Source organism: Salmo salar, chromosome 12 (genome assembly GCF_965601325.2).
Source record: "Salmo salar chromosome 12, fSalSal1, whole genome shotgun sequence".
NCBI lineage: Eukaryota > Metazoa > Chordata > Actinopteri > Salmoniformes > Salmonidae > Salmo > Salmo salar.
In genome coordinates this window covers 52,739,438-52,752,026 of record NC_138302.1, presented here as the reverse complement: position 1 = coordinate 52,752,026, position 12,589 = coordinate 52,739,438, and the positions used below count along the sequence as shown (strand labels likewise).

General features: G+C 41.4%; 1 protein-coding gene across 1 annotated transcript in view; it reads left to right on the top strand.

Annotated features, from left to right (window-relative positions):
• Positions 1-5,791: 5,791 nt before the first annotated feature.
• Positions 5,792-12,589, top strand: part of slc2a9l2 (solute carrier family 2 member 9, like 2) — a 244,081-nt gene continuing 237,283 nt past the window's right edge. Inside the window, exon 1 of the mRNA XM_014131731.3 lies at positions 5,792-5,942. The gene's annotated coding sequence lies outside the window, so the exon portion shown is untranslated. The remainder of the gene's footprint in view (positions 5,943-12,589) is intronic.

Genomic DNA, 12,589 nt, shown 5'->3' with positions numbered 1-12,589 from the left:
ACACACCTAACCATTCAATGGTTTTTATTTTGACTATTTTCTACATTGTAGAATAATAAAGAAGACAAACTATGGAATCACGTATTAACCGAAAGTGTTAAACAAATCAATCTATTTCAGATTCTTCAAAGTAGCCATCCTTTGCCTTGATGACTGCCAAGCGTGTGCAAAGCTTTCTCTCAACCAGCTGCACCTGGAATGCTTTTCCAACAGTCTTGAAGGAGTTCCCACATATGCTGAGTATTTGTTGGGTGCTTTTCCTTCACTCTGCGATCCAACTCATCTCAATTGGGTTGAGGTCGGGTGATTGTGGAGGCCAGGTCATCTGATTAAATGTGCCTTGAATTCTAAATAAATCACTGACAGTGTCCCCAGCAAAGCACCATCACACCACCTGTATGCTTCACGGTGGGAATCACACATACGGAGATCTGTTAACCTACTCTGCGTCACAGATGCAGCGGTTGGAAACAAATCTCTCAAATTTGGACTCATCAGACCAAAGGACAGATTTCCATCGGTCTAATGTCCATTGCTTGTTTCTCGGCCCAAGCTAGTCTTCTTGTTAGTGTCCTTTAGTGGTGGTTTCTTGGCAGTAATATGACCATGAAGGGCTGATTCACGCAGTATCATCTGAACTGTTGATGTGTCTGTTCTTGAACTCTGAAGCATTTATTTGGGCTGCAATTTGAGGCTGGCAACTCTAATGAACTTATCCCCTGCAGCAGAGGTAACTCTGAGTCTTCCTTTCCTGTGGCAGTCCTCATGAGAGCCAGTTTCATCATAGCGCTTGATGGTTTTTACAACTGCACTTGAAGAATCGTTCAAAGTTCTAGAAATGTTCAGAGTTGACTGACCTTCATGTCTTAAAGTAATGGACTGTTGTTTCTGTCTGCTTATTTGAGCTGTTCTTGCCATAATATGGACTTGGTCTTTTACCAAATAGGGCTGTCTTCCCTTAGCTTGTCACAACACAACTGATTGTCTCAAATGCATTAAGAAGGAAAGGAATTCCACAAAATAACTTTTAACAAGGCACATTGTTAATTGAAATGCATTCCAGGTGACTACCTCATGAAGCTGGTTGAGAGAATGCCAAGCGTGTGCAAAGCTGTCAAGGCAAACGGTGGCTACTTTGAATTATCTCAAATATAAAATATTTAAAACTTTTTTTTTTTTGTTGGTTACTACATGATTTCATATGTTGATGTCTTCACTATTATTCTACAATGTATAAAATAATACAAGAAAAACCCTTGAATGAGGTGTGTCCAAACGTTTGACTGGTACTGTAAAAGATGACATGTTTTAATGCCATATTCAATGAGCCCATGAATACAGTAACTACAAAATAAGCTGGATATTTTAAACCACCTCAGATTCTGGAGGATTCTATTGAACATAAGACTTTACTTACCAACAATGTGATACACTATACATTATACGGCTACAGTCAAATTAAACTTTTTAAAATTCTCTGAATATCAACAAATATAATTTTAACAGAATTGGATGTAATGTAATACTTACAAAATCAAATGCCTGTGCTAGGATCTGAATAGCAGTTTGACAGAGATTGTGAGTATGTGGAATATTCTTGCCAACATTCGTCAAGGTATGATCATGAATATGACCAAAGTCATGGGATGGAAAATATCTTCCATTGCAATCATATTGTGAAATGAGTGCAATCAATATTTAAGTGTGAGAGCAACAGTACCAACTATTGTATATACTGTATTCCTTAGTTACAGTATCAATCTAGCTATCTTATCCAATTGAATATGGAAATTTGCTACAAACTAAATACTTTTCTCATTGTTATTTTTAATGGGGTAGCATTACTTCTAGGCACACAAAATATAAACCTTAACCTGAGATATAAAAAAACACAATAGATTCAGTGAAAATGATCCAAATTGATCACCATATCCAAATGTTTGTTTACTATATCTACACGCTATTTGTTACATTAAAACACTAATGGATGGCCCTGCATAACACATTTTGTCTTGGATGAAGTGTTCTTGTCCTGACAAACTTTAGAGGGTGGCTAAATTACCATAGAATGGTAACACAGAGAGTGTCATCAAATGCTTTAGAAATGTGTATTTGTGTGTATCATTAGTTACAGTAATCATCTTTAATAATCTGTCATGAATTCGGAATTTATATATATACTATATAATTTATACATTTTTTTGTATTCAGTGAAAATGGCATATCTATCATTACCTCAAATGAAAGGTGCGTTGCATTTACACTTGACCCCTTAGTTCCAATATCTCTGCCCCAGATTGTCCGATCCTCACAAGGGAAAGTGCTTATTGTTTGGAACTTTCTTTCCGAGTAGTTAAAGGGAAGTTCTGGTGGTCAGGTCTGCACAACGCTGGTCTGACCAATAAGAATCCATTCTCCAAGGCTGTTTTAATCACGTTGACTGGAATATGTTCCAGGGTGCCTGTGGGAATGACGTACATTTTTATTTATTTATGTTATTTATTGAACCTTTATTTAACCAGGTAAGCTAGTTGAGAACAAGTTCTCATTTACAACTGCGACCTGGCCAAGATAAAGCAAAGCAGTGCAACAAACAACAACACAGAGTTACACATGGAATAAACAAAACATAGTCAATAACACAATAGAAAAACAAAATCTATATACAGTGTGTGCAAATGAGGTAAGGCAATAAATAGGCCATAGTGGCGAAATAATTAAAATTTAGCAATTAAACACAGGAGTGATAGATGTGCAGAAGATTAATGTGCAAGTAGAGAAACGGGTGCAAAGGAGCAAAAAATAAATAACAGTATGGGGATGAGGTAGTTGGATGGGCTATTTACAGATGGGCTATGTACAGGTGCAGTGATCTATGAGCTGCTCTGACAGCTGGTGCATAAAGTTAGAGAGGGAGATATGAGTCTCCAGCTTCAGTGATTTTTGCAGTCGTTCCAGTCATTGGCAGCAGAGAACTGGAAGGAAAGGTGGCCAAATGAGGAATTGGCTTTGGGGGTGACCAGTGAAATATACCTGCTGGAGTGTGTGCTACTGGTGGGTACTGCTATGGTGACCAGTGAGCTGATGTAAGGCGGGGCTTTACCTAGCAAAGACTTATAGATGTCCTGGAGCCAGTGGGTTTGGCGACGAATGTGAAGCGAGGGCCAGCCAACGAGAGCATACAGGTCGCAATGATGGATTGTATATGGGGCTTTGGTGACAAAACGGCTGGCACTGTGATAGACTGCATCCAATTTGCTGAGTAGAGTGTTGGAAGCTATTTTGTAAATGACATCGCTGAAGTCAAGGATCGGTAGGATAGTTAGTTTTACGAGGGTATGTTTGGCAGCATGAATGAAGGAGGCTTTGTTGCGAAATAGGAAGCCAATTCTACATTTAATTTTGGATTAGAGATGCTTAATGTGAGTCTGGAAGGAGAGTTTACAGTCTAACCAGACACCTAGGTATTTGTAGTTGTCCACATATTCTAAGTCAGAACCGTCCAGAGTAGTGATGCTAGTCGGGCGGGCGGGTGCGGAAAGCAATTGGTTGAAGAGTATGCATTTAGTTTTACTAGCATTTAAAAGCAGTTGGAGGCCACGGAAGGAGTGTTGTATGGCATTGAAGCTCGTTTTGGAGGTTTGTTAACACAGTGTCCAAAAAAGGGCCAGATCTATACAGAATGGTGTCGTCTGCATAGAGGTGGATCAGAGAATCACCAGCAGCAAGAGCGACATCATTGATATATACAGAGAAAAGAGTCAGCCCGAGAATTGAACCCTGTGGCACCCCCATAGAGACTGCCAGAGGTCCGGACAACAGGCCCTCCATTTTGACTCACCGAACTCTATCTGAGAAGTAGTTGGTGAACCAGGTGAGGCAGTCATTTGAGAAACCAAATGTTTGATTTGTGTTTTTTATTTGGGTATACTATATCAGCTGGTTACTGTAGTTTGATAAATGGGTCTTTATCCAATCATAACTACTTTTTCTACATGTAATATGGAGGTTTGTCATTTTTATGCCACATAATTTCTTTACATTTTTCATTGGGAATCTACTGATGAATTAACATGAAAACAATAACGTTATAGTTTAATTCAACAAATGTAGACATTCACAGCGTAGTGTTTTGTTGTCGTTGAATTCACCGCAATTATGCGTAGCACATGGGGATGTGCGAAACTTACATGCCGACCAAACTGCATCGCTAGCGTACGCATGTTGATCTTGTACCCCCACACCAGACACGATCAGGACACGCAGGTTGAAATATCAAAAACTCTGAACCAATTATATTAATTTGGGGACAAGTCAAAAAGCATTTATGGCAATTTAGCTAGCTAGCTTGCTGTTGCTAGCTAATTTGTCCTGGGATATCAACATTGGGTTGTTATGTTATCTGAAATGTACAAGGTCCTCTACTCCGACAATTAATACACAGATAAAACGGTAAACCGAATTCGTTTCTCGTCATATCTCGTCCTTTTTCTTCTTTGGACTTTATATGGCGGTTGGCAACCAACTTTACGGTGCATTACTACAACCGACGGGAGTGTGGACTTCAGTTCATCTTTCAATCACCCAAATGGCTATATGCTCCTAAAAAACAATGAGGAGATTTGAGAGGCAGGACTTGGTTCTATTTTAGTGCCTGGCCACGCAGACGTTCGCTGTGGCGTGCGATCAGTGTGAGTGCAATGATTGAATAACATGCATGTGTAAATTTGTGTTCCCACTTGCGCAGCCTAATAGTTTTTCACATGCAGCACTGGCAGCAGACATCCTGGTGACCACTCTGACCACCTGCACTCATTGGTTGTGTTCCCATGCTCAGACATTTCATGCATCAACTAACGGTCGAAAGTAAAGGGGACACCTCAAAAAGGGCATTGCATAAAGGCCCACTCTGTTAAACTCAAACAAACCACAAGGGGTGCCGGAGGCAGTTTTGTGGTGATCCGCGTCGCCACCTGATTGTATTCACTTGCCAAATCAATTGCTGAAAACTGTTATCAACCTTGATCATACCACAGTTCAACAAGACCTTTTGGCTGTCTTTTACAGTGGGTGAATAAAGATAGCAAATATGAAACACTTTTCAATGCGGTAGTGACGTGGTTTGGGAAGGCCATTCAGGCGTTTTTCTCCCCCCAGTATGTTTAAATTAAGTTACCCAGTCATTCCTCATGTGATAACGCTAATGGATTTAGTGAGAGTCCCTAAGACAAGGAAGTCTGCTAAGAGACTGGTGAGTTATCCTGTCTCTATTTGTTTGTTTTTTTTGTTTTGGAGCTTACAATTGCATAAATTTGATATTGCATTAAGTAATGTTTTGCACAAACAAAAAGCAATTCATGTCAATAATATATATGTAGCAGTAAAGTGGTTCGTTTACTGTCAGAGTAGCTGATCCAGCCACCTTCATCGATATGAACAGCAACGTCTTTCTGATTCACTATTGGTTCTGGTTCCCGGCAGTTGAAAACATGAACAATATGACATGCAATAGCAAACGTCTCCTGTTGGTTTAGTGATCAGATTAAAGGCTATTGGTAGAGGAAACAGCCATAAATGAATAGTTCTAATGAGATGCTACATTGATATGTGTGAATGTTTTGTCTTTTTTTTCCTCCACATATTGGATTAGTTTGGGTCCTTCTCAGAGTTACTGTTGTCATGAGGTGGGAGTCACATACCAGGGGCTGAGGAATTCCATCAGGGTTCCAGGAATTCTGGTATTTAAATAAGATGGATTTGGGTTTTTTTTGTCTGAGAGATTCCTCAGCAGCATTCAGATGGAGAAAAGTGGAAGTGTGTAGCATGTTTGTGTATGTTTGTCGCTCAATCGGAAGCTACATCAATGTAATCAACAGTTTAGGAATGGCTATTATAATAACAATATGGTTTTGCTGGAAACGATACCGTTTGGGACACACTATGTAAGTATTGTTCTTTTTTATTTTTTTTAAGATGATGTTGATGTTTATAAACTGCTACAGTTAACTTCACATTTCATGTTTGTTTGAGGCCCACTATGTGTTAACCAAAGGTTTGTAGTCTTTAATGGCAATTCTCACAAGGCTAGGTTTACTGTTTTAACCTCTAATCATACCCGTCGCTCAGTCTTATGTCCCTATTAAATCAAAGCAGGTCACCTGATTCCAGTAAAAACAAAATTCTCTCCATGTAGGGAGAGAGCATGTTTGAGTTATTACGCAGTTGAGGGATTTCCTTACGTTTCACAATGTTAGAGAAACTGCCCCTAAAAAGCAACTTCTTGTTTTGAAAACAGCCTATGTGGCATCGATATGGGTCAGAAACCGTTATTCTAGTCTCAAAATTGACTACAAAGTGTAAATAGGACCATTTTGATCATAAAGTCAGCCCAAAACAGAGATTGGCGAGATGATGGGGGGAAAAAAATGGTATGTCAGGGAATGAAGGGTAATGTAACAGTTTCTTGGGTTAAGTTTATTCCAATCCTGCCCACAGCTGGCAGCACCCAAGTAATCATCAATTCGGAGCACAGCTGCACAGCCTGATCATTTGATTGGTAAGGCCATGGTCAATTTGGTTTGACATTCGATTTCCCTATAGGGCTAGTTAGGGACCATTAGTAAACTAAACAATGTACATGGAACAATATTTTAAAATGTCAATAGCTCCAAATCGCAATGACTTAAACCTCAAACCAACTTTAAATTGTACAAATGGATATACACATATTGAAAGCATTTAATGAGACAACTAAAAGATGTGCAACATGAAAATATTGTCCCATTCACATTGTGTCATTTATTGACGGCCCCCAACTAACCCCAGAGATAGGCTATCCAATGTCAAACCATTGTCAAACCAACTTTGCCATGGTCACACACTAGCTGGCTGAAGCTAATTGGCGAAAGAAGTTGGCTAGCACTAGCTAGCCAAGTCGACTTCAAGACACAAAACTTGAAACAGTTTAATCAGATCATCTAGAAGAGTGAGTGACTAACTGTGTGAATGTACAAACACTTACCACGTGTGAAGACACACACACACACACACACACACACACACACACACACACTAAACCACCTCTTCCAAGACAACTGTTGTTTGGCTTCAGTTATGGCCGCCGCAAATCTTAATGACCAAGCTGAAAAACTAGTCCAAATCAGGAAGTTCAGCCACCCTTTAACTTTGTTTTTCTGAGCACATGCATCCAAACATATATTCCTGTTTGAATAGGATCTTAACTTCAGGGCCTTGTGCATTATATCCTGTGATGTTAACATGTGCTGTACCTGAGTGAGAATTGATCAAATTTCAATCAAATGTATTTATAAAGCACTTCTTACATCAGCAGATGTCACCAAGTGCTGTACAGAAACCCAGCCTAAAACTCCAAACAGCAAGCAATGCAGATGTAGAAGCATGGTGTCTGGGAAAAACTCCCTAGAAAGGCAGGAACCTAGGAAGAAACCTAGAGAGGAACCAGGCTCTGAGGGATGGCCAGTCCTCTTCTGGCTGTGCCGGGTAGAGATTATAAGAGTACATGGCCATTTAAGGCCAGATTGTTCTTCAAGATGTTCAAATGTTCATAGATGACCAGCAGGGTCAAATAATAATCACAGTGGTTGTAGAGGGTGCAACAGGTCAGTACCTCAGGAGTAAATGTCAGTTGTCTTTTCATAGCCAAGCATTCAGAGGTCGGGACAGCAGGTGTGGCAGAGAGAGAGAGAGAGCCGAAAACAGCAGGTCCGGGATAAGGTAGCACGTCTGGTGAACAGGTCAGGGTTCCCTAGCCGCAAGCAGAACAGTTGAAACTGGAGCAGCAGCACGACTGTTGGACTGGGGACAGCCAGGAGTCATCAGACCAGGTAGTCCTGAGGCATGATCCTAGGGCTTAGGTCCTCCAGGAGGGAGAGAGAGATAGAATTAGAGGGAGCATACTTAAATTCACACAGGACACCAGATAAGACAGGAGAATTACACCAGATATAACATACTGACCCTAGCCCTCCGGCACATAGACTATAGCAGCATAGATACTGGAGACTGAGACAGGGGTGGGTCGGAGGACACTGTGGCCCTGTCCGACGATAGGGCCAACCAGGCAGGATATAACCCCACCCACTTTGCCAAAGCACAGCCCCCACACCACTATAGGGATATCAACAGACCACCAACTTACTACCCTGAGACAAGGCTGAGTATAGCCCACGAAGATCTCCTCCACCGCACAAGCCCGAGGGGGCGCAAAACCGGACAACCCACTCAAGTGACGCACCCCTCCTAGGGACGGCATGGAAGAGCACTAGTAAGCCAGTCACTCAGCCCCCGTAATAGGGTCAGAGAATCCCAGAGAGGGGAGCCGGCCAGGCAGAGACAGCAAGGGCAGTTCGTCGTTACGGTGCCTTGCCATTCACCTTTGCACGCCTGGGCCAGACCACACTTAATCATAGGACCTACTGAAGAGATGAGTCTTCATTAAAGACTTAAAGGGTATTACTCAAGGTTAAATTTAGATCCTCGGGTTAGGTGGTTAACCGATTTTTGTACTCTGACGTCCTTGGGTAGATGGAGGGAGTCTGGAAGGGCATCTAGGAATCTTTGGCTTGTCCGAGAATTTAGAGCACTGCTTTTGATGATCCTTGGTTGGGGTCTGAGCAGACTATTTGTTGTGATTGCAAACGTAATAAAATTGTGGTCCGATAATCCAGGATTATGATGAGGTAGGTCCGGAGACATGTTGGATAAAAACCCACTGAGACAATGATGGCTCCGAAAGCCTTTTGGAGTGGGTCTATGGACCCGGGGGCCTGTAAACACTAGCTATAAAAAAAAATGATTCAGTAGGCTGCATAAATTTCATGACTAGAAGCTCAAAAGACAAAAATGCAGTCATTTAAAAATATATATGTTTTATTTGCTGTCATAAATGTCAGTAACACCTCCACCTTTGCAGGATGCGTGGGGAATATGGTGACTAGTTACAGTTCATATAAGGAAATGAGTCAATTTAAATTAATTCATTACGCCCTAATTTATGGATTTAACATGACTGGGAATAAAGATATGCATCTGTTGGTCAAAGACACCTTAAAAAAAATAGGGATCAGAGAACCAGTCAGTATCTGGTGTGACCACCATTTGCGACACAAATCTCCTTCGCATAGAGGATCAGGCTCTTGATTGTGGCCTGTGGAATTTTGTCCCACTCCTCTTCAATGGCTGTGCGAAGTTGCTGGATATTGGCGGGAACTGGAACACGCTGTAATACACGTCAATCCAAAGCATCCTTCAAATGCTCTATGAGTGACATGTCTGGTGAGTATGCAGGCCATGGAAGAGCTGGGCATTTTCAGCTTCCAGGAATTGTGTACAGATCCTTGTGACATGGGGCCGTGCATTATCATGCTGAAACATGAGGTGATGGCGGCGGATGAATGGCACGACAATGGGCCTCAGGATCTCGTCACGGTATCGCTGTGCATTAAAATTGCCATTGATAAAATGCAATTGTATTCATTGTCCATAGCTTATACCTGCCCATACCATAACCCCAATGCCACCATGGGGCACTCTGTTCACAACGTTGACATCAGCAAACCGCTCGCCCTAAGGACGCCATACACACTGTCTCCCATCTGCATGGTACAGTTGAAACCAGGATTCTTCCGTGAAGTGCACACTTTTCCAGCCGGACAGTGGCCACCAAAGGTAAGCATTTGCCCACTGAAGTCAGTTACGACGGCGAACTGCAGTCAGATCAAGACCCTGCTGAGGATGACGAGCATACAGATGAGCTTCCCTGAGACGGTTTCTGACAAATTCTACGGGTATGCAAAACCAATTAATCATCAGCTGTCCAGGTGGCTGGTTTCAGACAATCCCGCAGATGAATAAGCCAGATGTGGAGGTTGTGAGGCCGGTTGGACGTACTGCCAAATTCTCTAAAACGACTTATGGTACAAAAATGTACATTCAATTCTCTGGCGGACATACCTGCAGTCAGCATGCCAATTCCACGCTCCTTCAAAACTTGAGACATCTATGACATTGTGTTGTGTGACAACTGCAGATTTTAGAGTGCCCTTTTATTGTCCCCAGCACAAGATGCACCTGTGTAATCATCATGCTGTTTAATCAGCTTCTTAATATGCCACACCTGTCAGGTGGGTGGATTATCTTGGTAAAGGAGAAATGCTCACCAACAGGGATGTAAACAAATTTGTGCACAAGATTTAAGAGCCTTAAGCTCTTTTGTGCGTATAGAACATTTCTGGGATCTTTTATTTCACCTCATGAAACATGGGACCAACACTTTATATTTATATTTTTGTTCAGTGTAGTAATCATGGCCTAGTACCGACCGGACACGCAGGACACGTGCCCAGGGGGCCTGACGTCCATGGGTCCTGACCTCCAGGAGGCCTCCATTGATTTTGTTAGTCACTCTCACTTAACATAGCATAAGTCATGGCAAAACTGCAAAAATGTCTCTCTGCCCCATGCAAAATGTATAGAACTGCAGAAAACTTGCTAAGGTTTATGTCTGCACCCCCTAAATCTAATTGGCATCATACAAAAATCCCCATAAAAATCTGTCAGTTTAAGATAGAGATATCCGTTTTTTTTTTGCATTGGATGCGTCTCAATCCACGCCGTCTGCCTATGTTATACATCCGCATCTGCGGTGAAAGGTGACAGAGCTACTGTGGAGTGGTGTTTCTCAGACCATGAGACGTCCCGAAAATCGGTCTTCTCACAATATCGTCTGAACTATTATGACCCCTCTATGGAAAGATGAGACTCTCACGAACAGATGGTGTTCTACATTTTGCTCTACGGCCCCTGCAAGTGTCTTGGGACTCATCTGAAATCGGTACAACCGATCTGCCAACTTCTGTTCGTAGCGTCCAAACAGTTTGGGCTACACCATATTATGAGCCCTCTGTGGAAAGGTGAGACTCTCACATACAAAGTACATATCAGTTTTGCTCTAGGATGCCCACAGGATTCACAAGACTCCTCTGAAGGTCCCCCGGTACCAGTTGAAAAATGAATGGAAGTATATATGGACACTGATCAAGGACTAATAAGGGGTTAAATACATGTAAAGAAAAATAATGTTTCCTGATCTTTCTCGTATCTCTCAGATATAGGACAGACACTTCAGAACAAACTTCCTTTTAGATTTTTTTTGGGGGGGACTATCTGTTGTTCCATGTATTGAATCTGTTATTCAATGCGTTTGTATGGGCTAATAGCAGTAAGGCCAAAAATGTTTTCTTAAAATTCGAAATCAAACAGCAAAATGATCCTTGGTATGACCTTCTTAAAACAATTCCATATAGTTTGCCGGCCCTGATGCCCACAATACTGGTTAAATCATTGGTCCCATATGGGCTGCCCAAATATTCTAATGAGCCCCTGCCTCTATATTATGAAGTAGATGGGCTTGGTGTGGGCTAGCCCGTGCAAACATTGCCCACTAAATACCCACATGGGGCCAATGGGGTCATATTTGCTGGGTATACATGACCATTGCAACATACCGACAAGATGAAAGGGAAGAGAAGGTCGAGTATAGAGGGGAATTCAATGTCAACAAATCCTTTGAGTCTCTGACTGAATTTGACTAGTATGTGTTGTAGGTTGAAAGAACATTTACTTGTGGAATGTTACGGAATAGATAACAACAATAGAAAGAATCATCTGGTGGCATTGGTAGAGTCAAGCAGGGAATGGAGTGAAAGTGCACTGTACTGTAAGTACGCATCAACACTGTGGGCCAGGTGTAAATGGTTTAGCAGCCTTTCCAATACATTTGGAATACAAAAGAAGCGTCCATCCTTGATGGTCTATCAGCAGGACAATAGACTCTTGCCGAGTTTAGGGACTTTACATGTATTAATGGCTGTTTGCGAGGCACGTCACTTCACCGATCTCTATGCATAGCCCACCACATGCACTGTTTTCTAACCACATCTGGATGGATCCATAACGAAACAATGGGAATAAATATCACTGAATGATGGAAATTTTGGAATAAAGTAGGCTAACGCAATTGAAGTTAACAAATTGTTGCTTACTGACACACCCAAAGTCATTCAATTGTTATAATAGGATTTGAAGCAATAGCCCCCATGTGGTCAACTATTTCAGCACATTCAGCATTTTCGCTCTACTTTGAGTCAAGCATGGGGACTGGTCTTGATAAATCAATCAGATTTTTATTTCTGAATCACTGAATCTCTGTTTGGATATTGGTTAGCCTACAATTAGGCTGTGGAAATGTTTGGATTATTTTGCTCTTCAGTCGCTTAGTAGCCTAGGCCTACTCCCGACTGGTCACATTGTACAGCGCCATATGTGACCATAACGGAAACACAGAGGCCTACATAGGCTACTGTAAAATGCATTTTTGTTTTTCTTGGAATTTAGTTTAATTAAATTGATTAATATTATGGTGTTTCTCCATAATATGAATCAATTTAATTAAACTACATTTCTAACAGTATAAACAGCACAACAAATACAATAATAATTTACAAACAAATTATAATGAATCCCATATAGTCTGTTCTAACAAAAAAAA